Source organism: Enhydra lutris, unplaced genomic scaffold, assembly GCF_002288905.1.
Source record: "Enhydra lutris kenyoni isolate GAN:26980312 unplaced genomic scaffold, ASM228890v2 scaffoldscaffold14, whole genome shotgun sequence".
Lineage (NCBI taxonomy): Eukaryota > Metazoa > Chordata > Mammalia > Carnivora > Mustelidae > Enhydra > Enhydra lutris.
Genome location: NW_019154098.1, coordinates 48,048,211 through 48,063,040, shown reverse-complemented (window position 1 = coordinate 48,063,040; position 14,830 = coordinate 48,048,211). Strand labels below are relative to the sequence as shown.

Here is a 14,830-nt window from a genome sequence, read left to right as displayed (position 1 = left end):
TAGTTTCTCTCCTATCTCATACCTTTGGCTGTCCCATTCCCTCCATGGGTAATCACTAACCTAAGTTTTTCATTTCTCATTACCTTGTTTCTATTTTGATATTTTTATCAAACATGTATGTTTAAATAACTTCTAGCTTTATAAAGTTGGTATGAAACTTTTGAAACTCAGCATTTTTTTTCTTATATCTTCTTGCTTGTCTCTTAGTGAGTCTTGCAAAATCTCATTAATCCTTTAAAACATAACTCAAAATGACCTCCTTTGTGAAGCCTTCTCCAGCTCCCCAGGTAAATTTGATTCCTCTGTCTCTGTTTCCATGGCCTTGTCCAAACATAACTGGATCATAACACATACGAAATTGCCCTGATAGCTTCTGACACATAGAAGCTCTTAATATTTATTTGTAAGTTAAATGACTGACAGAACAAATTTAAGTAGATTCATAATTTTTAAATGTTTAAACATTTAAACCTAAAATTTAAATCCATGTGTAGAAATAACATTCAGAAATCATCATCTAATCTTTGATTAGTATAAATTTCCCCAGGGCCTGATAAATAGAGGAGATGAACCATCTTAAACCTCAGTCCTCCCACCCTCTCCATACAGCATGTTTTGCCAGTTGAGAAACTAAAAGGATATATGTAGTCAGTCTCTAAGAAGGTCCCATAATACCCACCTCCTGGTATACACTCCCAGTCTGTATCAGCTCGCTGTAGCAGAATAAGGTAGAACTGATGGTACTGGACTTGTAATAGTAGGTTACAAATTACATCATGATGTCCACCTTGGTGTTCTCTCTCTCTTTCCCTCTCTCTCTGATTCTCTTATTACTCACTCTGGAAAAGCCAGCTGCCATGTCGTGTAAACAGCCATGTGGAGAAGAGCTGAGGCTTCCTGTCAACAGTCATAGGAGTGAGCTGGGAAGTAGATTTTCTAGTCCATTCAGGTAACTGCAGCCCCACCCAATTATTTCACTGCACATTCATGACATACCTTGGACCAAAATCACCCAGCTAAGTTGCTCCTGGATTCCTGACATTCAGAACTGTGTGAGATAATAAATGCTTGTTGTTTGAAGTTGTTAAGTTTTGGGGTGATTTTTTATGCAGCAATAGATAATACACAATACAGGATGGTTTAGCATGCTCCCTTTTCTCCATTTGATTAGGATTAGGAGATAGGGAAGAAAAACTGAAGAAAAAAAAAGAACTGAGTAGAAAAGGAGGCTACTCTGAAACATCTACAGATAGATACTTCTACAATAATCTTGAGATGAAGATGGGCATTAAATATTGTTCAGTCCAGCTATTTTTGGTTTCTCCACAGAAACCAAAAAATTTGGCAATAACCCTAAGTCTGAGAGAAAGTATGTGACTGAAAATTTCCAGAGATGGAAATATCAGTTATTTCTCTGCCTCAGATGTTTTTCCTTTTTCTTTTTATCTTTTTTTTTTTTTTTTTTTTTTTTTTAGATTTTATTTATTTGAGAGAGCGTGAGAGCAAACAAAGAGAGCACAAGCCAGAGTGGGGGGATGGTAGGGGGATGGTTGGGGGTGGGAGAGGCAGAGGGAGAAGCAGACTCCCTGCTGAACAGGAAGTTCCAATGCGATGAAGGGTTCAATCCCAGGACCCTGGGATCATGACCTGAGCCAAAGGCAGACACTAAATAGACTGAGTCACCCAGGTGCCCCTCAGATGTTCTCTCAAATGTGTAAAGCTTGATACCTTGATTGCACTTATACTAACTACTACTTTCTTTTTGTACACCACTGAAGAGAAGGTCACTCCCTTGGTGGCAGGCAAAACCTGTGCTCCCTGCCAGACAGCCAGAAAACTCTGATAGGGTGAAAAAAGAACAAGACTAAAATAGTTTTTATTGAGCATTTATTGAGAATTATGTCACTGGACTTGTCATTGAAACTTCATGACCTGTACTTGCTTGCTGTCCTTTTCCACTAATGCTCTCAGAGGCAGTGGAACTTGTTCAGCCAGGCAGCCCCTACAGGGAGAGCCGGGCTGTATGTTACATATTTTACATTTTACATTTGCCCAGCTCTAGACAAGAGTGAGATCACAGCTGTGCTCTGCAAGATAGAAGCTGACAGAAGCTGATTGGGGGCAGATTTGCTCACATCTCTTTATGCCACTTTTACTTGTCCATCAAGTCTTCAGTTCCTCAAAGGCTTGGTGCCCTTCTCTTGCCTTCCCCCTGCTTCCAGTTACTGTCCTCCACACTTCCCCTAGATTGGCTCCTCCTCAAGGGCCTCAAACTTCAGAATGATCCCAATCGAGTCAGACATGGTTTGACTAGGAAAAAGCTTAATATTGCAGCCATTAATTAGTTGTTCATCAGATACGGGCAAATATAATGCAATAAAGTTTCAGTTACAAATGGCACTTGGGTGTGTCAGATCAATTTTACCGAGTTATTTAATGACAAATCTAATTTACTCTCACATATGCTTTAAACTGTTTTGTTGTACACGGTACCATCAATGATGCCCTAAGACTAAAAGAACTAAAGGAAACAAAACATTTTTATAGAGTGTTCTAAAAGCAACAACAAGAAGTATCAGATATCCCTTATCTGTGTCTCACCACAGTAGCTAAGTTTTCTGATTATCACCGTTTTACAGATTAGGAAATGAAGACTTCCACAGACTGTGATGGCCAGAGTTAACCAGTAAGTGTCAGGAATGGATTTAAGCCTTCCATATGGTCTAGGCCCACAAGCCCAAACTGAATGTGCTGAGGAAACGGATTTCTCTTTTCCTCCACTCTAAACATCTCCTCAAGGCTTCAGATTGTGCTCCAGAGGGCAGCTTCCGCATAAGACGTCTTTTCGGGAGTCTGAAGCAATAGCTACTATTTCTTTTCTTCATTGAAGTCACGCTAAACTTAATATTTTAAAATGTATTTCCTAAAATAAAATAAAATGTGTGTCCTTAGTACAACCCTGGCTGTACAAAAAGTTTCAATCATTTTCAGTCAAATTTTTAGTTAAGTCTTAAAGCCTTGAAGTAAAGAAAATATTTTCAAGAGAGAAGGAAATAGTACTACTGCTACATGTACTTTGATTTTTAAAATCTTATTTCAAAACATTTCTTTAGCAGTTTAGGAGGGTTTGCTGGGAATGCTATGGAGTTGCCTGTTTGGATGTGCTAGTTAGCTTTAAAAGCACACCACTAGTGCACAGTATTAAGGCATGCACTTAATATATAAGGGAGAAAAAAAACAAACAGGCCCTTATATATAAGGGAAACAAATGGCCATCTAATAGATCTTTCAAAAATCAGTAAATGTATTTTTAAAGATAGACTACTACCAAACATTTACAGTTTTTAATTTAATAAGCACCTTAGAATAAATCGATATAATTAAAACAACTCAGGCCTATGCTAGCCAGATGAAGTGGATACCCTAGGAAGATATTTGAATTATCAAAGCCAAAGTACAAGTTTTATTCCTTTAGGCTATAATTTGGTTTGGTGAATTAGACATATCTTTATTAAATTCAGAAAAGTCTTGCTAAACAAAACAAAACAAAAATCAAAATTGGATGTGGCTAATTGCACCATGATATTAACAAGAAATTTTTTTCTCCTCTCCTGTTGAGCCTAGTTAGGAGTCTAAGAACATTTTCAGTTATGTCCCATGTAATTTATTCATGTGTGGTTTATCTATGCCATACTTTCCCCCTGGGTGGCTCAATTTGAAGGTCAGAATGATTCTGGAGGCCTACTTCCCTCTCTCTGTGCTAGTGTGAAAGAGATCAATTTTAGTGACTGTTTAAACAAAAGTAATCATATAATAAATTGCAATGCCACTTTTCAGCAGCTGATTTGAATTATATGCCCTTTTACTGTATGCGAACGGTTAAGTACTGTTTACCCAATCATCACTCTCAGTGTGCCTGGTATAGCAATCCTAGTATTACGTGCTACAGTCTCCAGACCAGCCACTGTGTGACATATATCCCTTAAAAAATTACTAATTATTTACTGTGTGCAAGGAACTATTGATGGAATAACTGAACTATTGATAAACAATTCATCCTAACATGTAATTGATTTTTCTGCTGTGTGCCAGACAATATGAAGTACCAAGTTCCCTAAAGTTAAATTACCCAAATACTTTGTTCTTAATTAAGAAGCTAAGAGTTTAGTTCAGAAATTCTGGGTTTTTTTTGGGCTCAGAAGCTCCTCAGAAAACCTGAGTAACTATGCAAATTCTCCCAAGAAAAATGAGTGCATTTGCACATTATTGCGTGTGATTTTGAAGTTAGTTTTACTCCACTTACATCCTTTAAGGCAAAACAGGTAGAAAATTCTAACTCAGCCACTGTGTGTATAAAATTTAATAAATTACTAACCTCCCTGTGATCAGATTTCTTTATTTGTAGAGTCAGTCTAACATCACCTGCTTATGGGGTTGTTGGTGGGTTAAATACCATCATATATATAAAATACTCTGCACAATACCTACGACAGAGTTTAACACTAAGAGAGTGCTAGTGAACTACTACTATTACTTCTATTTCTATCATCAATAGACCTTATCAACTTTTGAATTAGAGACTTAATTCTTCATTTTACATTGGCTTATTCAGTCAGAAACCTATTAAGTATCAAAGCGGGAATTTAAAAATACCAGTTCTGACTTCACCAAAACCCATGCACCAATTGGTTAGACACACTCTTGACACAAATATATGTGAATGACGAGGTTGGAAAATATGTTAAGATCAAGTTTGTGGGAGTTTTGGATGCTAGCTTTAAGAGTTTGATCATTACAAATGAGGCAATCCAGTACAAGAAAAGTTAATACCAAGCCAATATCACCTAGGGTAATTTGGCATCAGTATGAGGGTATAATTGCCATGGGATGTGACTGAAAGCTAAGAGAGCAGGTAGAAGACTACTTCAACAGTCAAGATAATTAGGTGAGGAAAACCTCAACGTAGGCAGTGACTAAGGGAAGAGAAGACAGGAGTCCCTGAAACAGGAAAAGAAAATACTTGGGTGCTAGAAAGATTTGAAATAATTCTTTGAGTTATCCTATTTCCCATTATGAAGTTCAAGTTCATCATAACCCCTTGAACACCCAAATCCATGCAAAAACTACCTTTTTTAATATTTTACTATCATTACTGTTAAAGAGAGTAAAGTTGAACATAGATTCTGATTCTCATTTTCAAAGTATACTAAATTGTTATGATCTCAAAAGCTGTCCATTTAAGACCTTTATATAAATATTTCACAACATATAAATATGTCGATATAACACCTTTATATAAATATAAATGTTCATATATATAATCGTTTTCATCTGACATTAGATTTTTGCTGTAATTTTTGTACTGGATGAAGACCAATTAGCAAGAAATGGTAAAAAAAAAAATAAGGTTTCATGCATTCGCTTGTAGCAGCATATCTAGACTGTAATTCCTATATGCACTTGGCTTCAAGAATTTCTTTACTGACATGAGTTTATACTATGACAGAGGTGCTTGAAAGGCTTACTGTAACACCCACTGATACTCAGAAGAGCTAATACACAAGGCTGGTTCACAATAATGAGATAGGTTAGCACTTTTTGAGTAAGAGCTTTGGGCTTACTATGATGCAAAGAGGCAGAATCGGAAAAGGCAGGGTCTCTAAATAGCATACACAGCTGCAAGCTCAAGGTCAGTCTTTCTGCACATGCAGTGAGAAATGCCGGTTTCCTATCAGCCTATCTATCAAAACCCTCATAAAGCTGGAATCCAATATATCCTTACATATGAGAAGAATAATTTGCAAGATAATTAATACCTACTTGCTTTTTCAGACTAAAGGTTTGGGTACCAAAAACTTTTTTCAAAAAAAACCTTTTTTTTTACTAAAGCCAATCATGAGCCTATGTCTCCAGGAAAATGTTGGGGCAGTGTTTTGTTTTGTTTTTTTTTTTAGGATGGGCAAAGAAGAGGCCTAAGGGAGTTGGCATGTGGGTGGGGCTCATTTGGGGACCTGGGCAGACCTGGTAGTTACCTGGTTCATTTCCACTTCCTGAAGGAAAGCAAAAACTAAGAACAGGTTAAAATGATCAGCTATTGAGGTCTGGAATACAGTCCCCCACAGAAGGGGTGTACAAAGGGAATTAGGTAGCAAGAGGAATTAACAGGAAAGGAAGTGAAAGGGTGTTACAGAAAGTTTTGAATAGATTGTGTACTGAGTGGGTGTGTATTACCCTAAGAGTAATGCCATACAACATGTTCCTTCGCACCTGGATATGTTTACAGGGTAGAAGGGACTGAATTCAAGTACAACTGCTTGTTTTCTGAGAGAGAGGAGCAGATTAAAAAAATTAAAAAATTTAAAATTTGGAGGGAGGATAAAATTTAGTTGTTTTACAAATTTTGCTTTATTTAGTTCATTTCCACCTGAAATTCATTTTTCTGCTATTACAGACGTAGTCATTTAGGTATGGATAATCTTCTTGTTTCAGGGGGGAGAAGAAGCAAAAGCAAATATATATAAAAACAATCCTCTATACCCAAATATTTGTATAGAGATTTATTGACAGATTATAAACAAATGTGTTTTTATAAAACATTTATATATAAATCAAACACCAGCAAGTACAGTAAAGAAGCCATAGTAACTTAATGACTCATTCAGAACTCCTGATGTTTTCTCTTCTTTCCCTAAATGAAGCATTTCCCTACAAAAACCTGTTTTTCCTCAACAAAATGATTTTTTTAAATATTAATTTTTAAAAGGAACTTTTCATTTTTTTGCTTTTTTCTAAAGGAGTTTTCCCTTCTTACTCTTCCCAGCCTTTCTTTATTCATAGAATAATAAATAGTGAAACCAGACCAAAAAATATATGTATGTATATGTACATATATATATTTATACACATGTATAACATATTATATATAATACATATATAAAATATGAATTCTTATATAAAAATAATATATTTCAAATACATAATATATGAAACATATGAATTTATAACTATTTATAGCTATTGATGCCAATGAGAAAAGGTAAATTTGTTTGACTTTCTGCAGTTCTCTTTTTAGAACAGTGGTCTGAGCTCACATTTGTGTTCTGAAGTGATAAAGTAATGTATAATTTTAACTGGGAAATAATTTACCCTTCACGTATGAAGTAAGAATTAAAACAAAGAATCACAAATTTGATAATTATTTGTTCAGTCAACAATAGTGTGAAGTAAAATGGCTCATCAAAAATATTTAAGTCAAATAGTGGACTTAAAAATATATATCTATATGGCACATACGAACAAAATCAGAAGATTCATGTTTGGCTTGATGTTCACACAGCAAATTTTGAAGAAAAATATTACTGATCTTTCAAAAGGATGTAATGTCACCTAAGTGTCTTCCTACCTACTGATCTTTAAGTTTGCTTTTAGAGAGGTGAAATAGAGAATGAAAATGAAAAAAATAAAAGGACATTTCCCTTTTTTTTTTCTAATAATAGAAATGCTTTCCTCTGGCTGTGATTTATTCAACATATTCTGTAAGTCTCATTTTAACCATTTCACCATAGGTGTAGCAGAACAGCTTGTTTCATTTTATTTAGTAAACAAATACTGGAAAGTCCAGAGTTTTAGCTTAGAAATTGGGAGAACAGTCTTTGGCAATGTGTTTATGAATTTCAAATGTTCGGAAGAATGAGAATGCCCCCCTCCCCCCACTCTCCCCGCCCCCCCGCCCAGGATACATGACTTGGAAGGAAACCATAACCTAAATGTCTTGACGTGTGTGTGTATGTTTCTGTTACAAGTAAAGCAATGAACAAAGCATCTATGTTTCATGATTTTCACAAACTCTACAAAAATAAATTCATAAAATTTCAATGCAGTCTTGGGAATTTCTTCCAGCAGACAGAAAACTTAACAATGTATGGACTTTAAAAGGAAGCTGGGCCTGTAAATTCCTGATTTACACCCTTTGAGGTAGGTACCATAACCCCCAAATAATAGTGGAAGAAACAAAGCTTTGCAGTAAATAACTTAAAAGGCACAGGTAAGTTTGTACACAGGTCTGTCTGAACCCAGAATACTTTCCCCATGCTGAACAGGACTCTCAATTAATTTACCACCCCCGATCCCACCACATACACTAACTTGTCTTAAATAAACTTCATCACTGAAATCAACATAAAAGACATTAACGTAACCATATGACACAAAAGAAAAAGAAGAGAAACAATGTTAATACCAAAAATATCATTCCCTGTAATGTCTGAACTGTTTCCATGAATTTTAATAACAAGCAGTAAGAATTTATTGCCCACTGCATGCCCAACCAGTGATAGATGCCATTCAGAGGAGATACAGAAGTCTTTGAGGAACTTAACTATACTCTTCTAGAGAACACCTACCATGCTATGCCATATGAAGAGGTATTAATAAAACAACCTTATTATCACATTATTCCATTGCTCAAAATATTAAAGTTGTTTCTTTGTAATTACAGTTCAATTAAGCCATTAAATACTATCCTCCAAATCTGGTACGACCTTTCCTATGCAACCCACCTGCCACTGTTTGTCAATACATAGTTAATTTCTTAACATACCTCCATACTGTATTTTTACCTCTCGCACTTTTTGTCATGCTTCCCCCCATATAAAAATAGTATAAAACATTAATTACTTTTCTCTTATTGTTTAAAATTTTAGTATTTGCTTTAGTGTGATCAAACTACCTTGGACAGTCAATCCTAAGAAATGAAAATTGAATTACAAATGAATGATTCCATTTATTCCATCACATCACTTATTGCTGCAAGGGATAGGTCTTCTTCAGAAATAGAATTTCCCTTTGAAACTACCTTGCCTATTTTCATTACTCCCTCTGGCCTTGTTCTGCTCTGTTTCCTTAGTTATCCTAACAACAAAGTGATATTTACCAAAAGCTATTTTTAGCTGTGGAGACACAGAAATTTTATATATTCCACTAAAATTATTAATATATCTTCTGTACAAAAATGGAAATTAATGAGTATTTTGTATGTATACAGAAGTTTTAATAATTGAAAAACCTTGGAAAAAATCCTTTAAATATGATTTTTTCGGTCTTTGCAAATTACTTCTATAACGATAACATGGTTTTATTCATTGCTACGTAACAAATGAGCAGTTTAAAACAAGCCATTAATTATCTCACAGTTCCTGTGGGTCAGGAATTGCAGAGTGGTTTGACCGTTCAAGATTTTTCATGAGGTTGTAGGAAAGCTGTTGGCTGGCCTGTCACATCTTGACCGGAACAACTCTGCTTCAAAGCTGAATCAAGTAATTGTGGCCATGCCTTGGGCCCTGCTAGCTGCTGGATAAAGACATGGTTTTCATCACATTGTCTTTTCATATGTTGTCTAAGTGTCCCCATGATATGCTCTCTGGCTTCCTCTACTGTGACTGATGAGACAGACAGATGGAGTATCTAAGACAGAATCAGCAGTTATTTATAATCTAAACTTGGAAGTGACTTATGATCACTTCCTCTATTTCCTGTTCATTAGATGTGAATCACATCCGGCTCTCATAGCTGTACAGGGGTAGGGGATTATACAAAGGTTTGATGGCCAAAAAGTAGATCACTGGCAGCCATCTTGGAGGCTGGCTACCCCAACATCAGTAATAATAGTGGCTGTTACCATTTTGCTACCATTTTCAAATATTGTGCTGGGTGTCTGCACTTGTTACAGTAACTAAGCAACGGAGGATTTTCCATCTGCATTTTCCATATCAGGAAACTGGATAGCTAGGATGTTAAATAAATAATAAAGAATATTACTGGTAACTGTCAGAACCAGAATTCAATTTCAGGTCTGTTTGTCTTCAAAGTCAGCAACTTCTCTCCCCTTTATTGTACCTTCTTTATTTTCTACAATAACAGTGATAAATGATCTAAATTATGACGAGTTTTATTTCATACACTGTTTTGGGAATTCATGTTGCTTAAGCATAGAGTAAATAAGAATTATCCTGCTGTTAACTTTAATAAATTGGTTCTAGGGGGAAATTACAGCCTTCAAAACCCGTTACTTTTCAATATAATTCTTAAATAGATATAGAGCAGATCCAACTTGTCAAATTCTGAAAGGAAATGTTTATGTTCAGAATTGTTCTCCCAAGAAGCATGAAGAAATACAGAGGCTTCTTTGTCTTTATCTGCACACTGGGAATTTACAGGAGCTCTCTTCAGTAACTTTCTTCTAAACATAGTTCCTATTACAACTATCAAATCATCACCCAACATGTTAATTATGTTCACTTTTTGTCATTTTGTATCCTGCTGACCTTCATCTTGTGATATCATCTTCAAGTCAACTATGTGAAAAATGAAAGAAAGTGGATTGTAATTTATCACCAGCAAGCAGATCATTAAGCGTCGCTGCTCTGTTATATAGAAAATGGAATGCAAAACCAAAGAAAAGTCAGAGTCTTTTTTGAGGATCAAAAGCTTAAAAAAGCAAGACCCTCCTGAATAAAAATGTAAAACACCTGTGGAAAAATGGACATATAAGTATATAATTTAAAATCATTTTATAACATATACTTCTTACTCAGCTAATTAGAAAATTCTAACAATATGTTACCAATTTTCACCAAAATACTAAACACATGCAATCACTTTAAAACCTCCAGAGTTCCCTTTGGGCCAATAAGCTATTACAGACACATAGCTCCTAGATTACTAAAAGCATCTTTTGTTCTCACATTCACACAAATAGATTTGGGTTTTAATCCTTTATATTTGAATATTCAATATCTAGGAGAGTTTAAATCATCTTAAAGGTACTCAAATTTCTTTGAATTATATATGTGGAAAAGATATTCCTAAGAAACACTATTTTCATGCAGTGAAATGCTTGTTTTCCACACATTTCATCTTCTGTTTCTAAACCAATTTTCTTTTCTTGATAAAGTGGGTCCACCTACACCATAATTTGATAGCAGACACCTGTTTTATGGTCTTTAAGGTAAAGCACCGTCAAAGATTTCTGAAAATCTAAATAATTTTTAACCCACGAATCTCTTCTATCTACTTTCTTATGTATCTTCTCAACACATCCCAATTAATCAGTAGGTCATACCTTTCTAGAAATAATACTGGTTTTTCTCTAGCAGCTGATTTAATACAAATGTTCTTTGTAACTGCCCTTTATGATTTTCACCTTTATTATTTCCTTCCAAATTGCCTGGTTATATATGTGACCTGCTAATCTATTTTTCTGTCCCACCCTATAAAAACATGTGAATTTGTTGCCACTGACATATGTAGGCTTATTTTGATGACCTATATCCTAAAATACCATAAGACTGACAGCTATCTGATTTCTTATTCTCCAAACTATTCATTTCTGGAAAAAGTATTTGAATAGAACTTTCACCAATAAGCTTTTCCATCAAAAACAACAACAACAACAACAACAACAAAAACTCTTTCCTATTTCCTAATGAATCCACTATCTCAAAATCACTCCACTGATATTTTATGTATTCTTTTCCTTTAAACTATTCGAAGGCTTAGTTATTGATTTGTTAGTCTCTTACAAGTCCCTAATCAAAGTTTATTTCAGCCAAACCTAATTCTACTACATGCATTTATTCATTAAGCAAACACTTATTGAGTATTGGATTAAGCACATAGACCTGACTCTCAATTAGCTTAGTCTGATAGGGGACACTGATAAACAAACAGAAAAATACTAACAGCTAAAATCAAGGGATATCAACTCATTCAAAAACCGTTTGCTTAGCATCTAAAGTGTTGCTAGCATAGTAGCTTCAGAGACCAAAAAGATAAAGTCTCCGTCTCAGTCCAAGATTATTAGATAGATACATTAATAAGTACAAGAAAGTCTTACAAATGTTGCAGGTGCTAAGAGAAAAGTCTATATAGACTAGTGAAGACTCAGATGAGAAATGAACAGTTCCATTAGGATACTGTTGTGGGACTAAATCTCAAGTTTAAAAACTGGAGGTAGGGTGACCAGTTATGTTGTAATCAAAATGCACATATAAGAAACAATGAGAATCTGAACCAAGTCACAGGCAGCATGGATGGCAAGGATGATACGGCCTAACAGAGTTTAAAGAAAAGTATACATGAACAGAGTTTAAATGATAATAATAATATCATGAACAAGTTAACATGGACAATAGGTAAGATAAAACACAAACACTGACCAAAAAAAGAGAATATTAAGACTGCAGCAGGTCTAGGGGGACATGGTAAAGTAACTTTTGAATATATTCATTTGAGATTCCTATGATGCAGTGAAATTTGGGTTTGGAACTCAGAAGAAAAAGTGGCTTCGTATATGCTTTTACAAGTCTCTATTGTATAAGTAGTTTAAGAATGGTAGTGATGAAGGAAGCATAGAAAGGGTACAGAAAGAAAAAACTAAAATAAAATCCACAGTTAATATTTAGAGGATGGAGGAGAAAAAAATCATACAGAAGAGTACCTTGGAGTAGCTAAAACAGTAGAACATAAAGTACCCTAGTGGGGAAGTTGAAAAAAGCTGAGTTTTAAGAAAGCAGATGTTAAATAAAAGTAGATGTCCAGAAAGAGATGATTTGGACTTGGCAACTAAGAAGTGATAACCATTCCTGAGAGATGGAAGGTGAATTTAAGTTTAAAGATGAGGGAGAAGTGAAGTAGTAGAGATATAAAGCGCTCTCGGAACTTGGACGTAAAGAAGAGAACACTGTCATAGTGTGTGGGTTCCCATGTCTCCCTCAGTTTCGGTAATGTTAATTTTTTTTTAGTAAACTCTTTTATTAATGTAAAATATTGATATTATAAAATTTCACAGATCCTAAATGGTTAGCAAAACTGATCTTCACAAATTAAAAACAAAAAACAAAAAAACATGCAATCTATCCCCAGATCAAGAAATAGAATATTGCTACAATCCATCTCTTGTGACACCTTCTTGGTCACTAAATCCCCAATGTCACTGTTGTCAGATTCCTATCACCCAAGATTAATTTGCATGTTTCTGAACTCTGCGTTAAGGAAATCAAACTGTATATTATATTCTGTGAATCACTTTTTGAAAGTAAACATATTATGAGATTAATCCATGGTTTTGTATATTATTCATTCTCATTACTGTATAGTATGCTACTGAGTAAATAATACCATAGATTATCTTTTATGTTGTTGATATACAGTGGAGTCATTCTAGTTTGGGGCTACTAAAAATAGTGCTGCTTCTGAACTTGCAGGCACGCACAGGTGCACACGCCCACACAATAAAATGCCTATTCATTGGGCCTGCATATACTCAGCCGACAAAGTGACAAATAGTCTTCTAAAATCTCTTTATCAATTTTCACCTCCTCGGGCACTGTTTGAAGCTACAAATGTTTCACGTTCACAGGAAAAATTTCCATAGTCAGTCTTTTCTATTAGCTGTTCTGCAGGATAACTGGTATCACATTGTGGTTTTAACTTATTTTTCCCAGAAGACTAAAGATATTGAGCAATTTTCATAGTTAGTCACATATTCCTTTTTGCAAAATACTTCTTCGAGCCTTTGCCCATTTTTATATGGGGTTACCCACTTGTTTTTGACGTGGTGATATTCTTTATATGTCTTGAGAGCTGTGAGGAGTGAGATTTTGCCCTAGTTGGGAGGTAAGAAGTTAGCCTGCCACGACTTCAGGCTGGAAGGAGACATGAGACACCCAGGTCGGAGACAGAGGACAGTACCACTTACAGCTAATCATGCATCATGAGCATCGGTATATTTTCATTAGTTTCCCTTTACCGCGAGTCCTGTAAGAGTCACATAGATAGGTCTGGATATATTTCTGCACATTAAATGTGATGTATTAAAGAAGAGAAACTCTGTGATTAGGGAGCCATCTTTTTTAAAAATAATGGGCACTAAGTACACCTACTCTTTGTTCTAGAGGAAGGTATTATACTTATTACACTGGACTTCAAATATGACTGCTCTTTACTCCAGAGGAGTACACTGTCGGTATCTTTCCAGGTTGTATGATATATAGACACTGTAAAAAGATAGCCCAGGAAAAAATGAGTAGTTGGTGCTTGCAAGAAATTCAAGAAATCTATAAAGAATTCTATTCCAACAATATATTCCCCATATGGTTCCTTTACGTCTAGGTGTTACAGATACCTACTCTAAATAAATAACTTGTCTTTTCATACTTTTTTTTTTCAAAGATTTTATTTATTTATTTGACAGACAGAGATCACAAGTAGTTAGAGAGAGAGAGGGGAGGAAGCAGGCTCCCTGTTGAGCAGAGAGCCTGATGCAGAGCTCAATCCCATGACCTGAGCCGAAGGCAGAGGCTCTAAACCCACTGAGCCACCCAGGCGCCCCGTCTTTTCATACTCTTAATGATGCTTTTTTTTTTTTTTTTTAAGGAACAAATGGTCCTGATTATGATGAAGTCTAATTTATGGTCAATGCTTTTTTAATGTGTCTTGTTTTAAAAAATTCCTATTCACACGTCTATACATACTTAATTTTATAGATACCTATACATACTTCTGAAGATATACTCCTATAACAGACTTATAAACTTACTAGTTCTACCTTTCCCATTAAAATGTATGGTGTGAATTAGCTGTCAGTGTTCAACTTTTTGCATCCATAGGAATATCGAGTCAAATTAGAACTATTTGTCAAAAAGGCCGTCTTTTCCTTATTATACTGTTATATAATGACTATCATTAAACAATGGATTATACATGTGAGGATATATTCCTGGAATCTATGCTGTTTCAGTAATAAAGTCCCCTTATCTATCCTTGTGCCATG

The 14,830-nt window shown here is 35.1% G+C and overlaps 1 protein-coding gene across 1 annotated transcript in view; it reads right to left on the bottom strand.

Moving 5' to 3' along the window:
* Positions 1-14,830, bottom strand: part of LOC111146675 (matrix metallopeptidase 16) — a 282,832-nt gene that overhangs the window by 81,361 nt on the left and 186,641 nt on the right. The window lies entirely within an intron of this gene.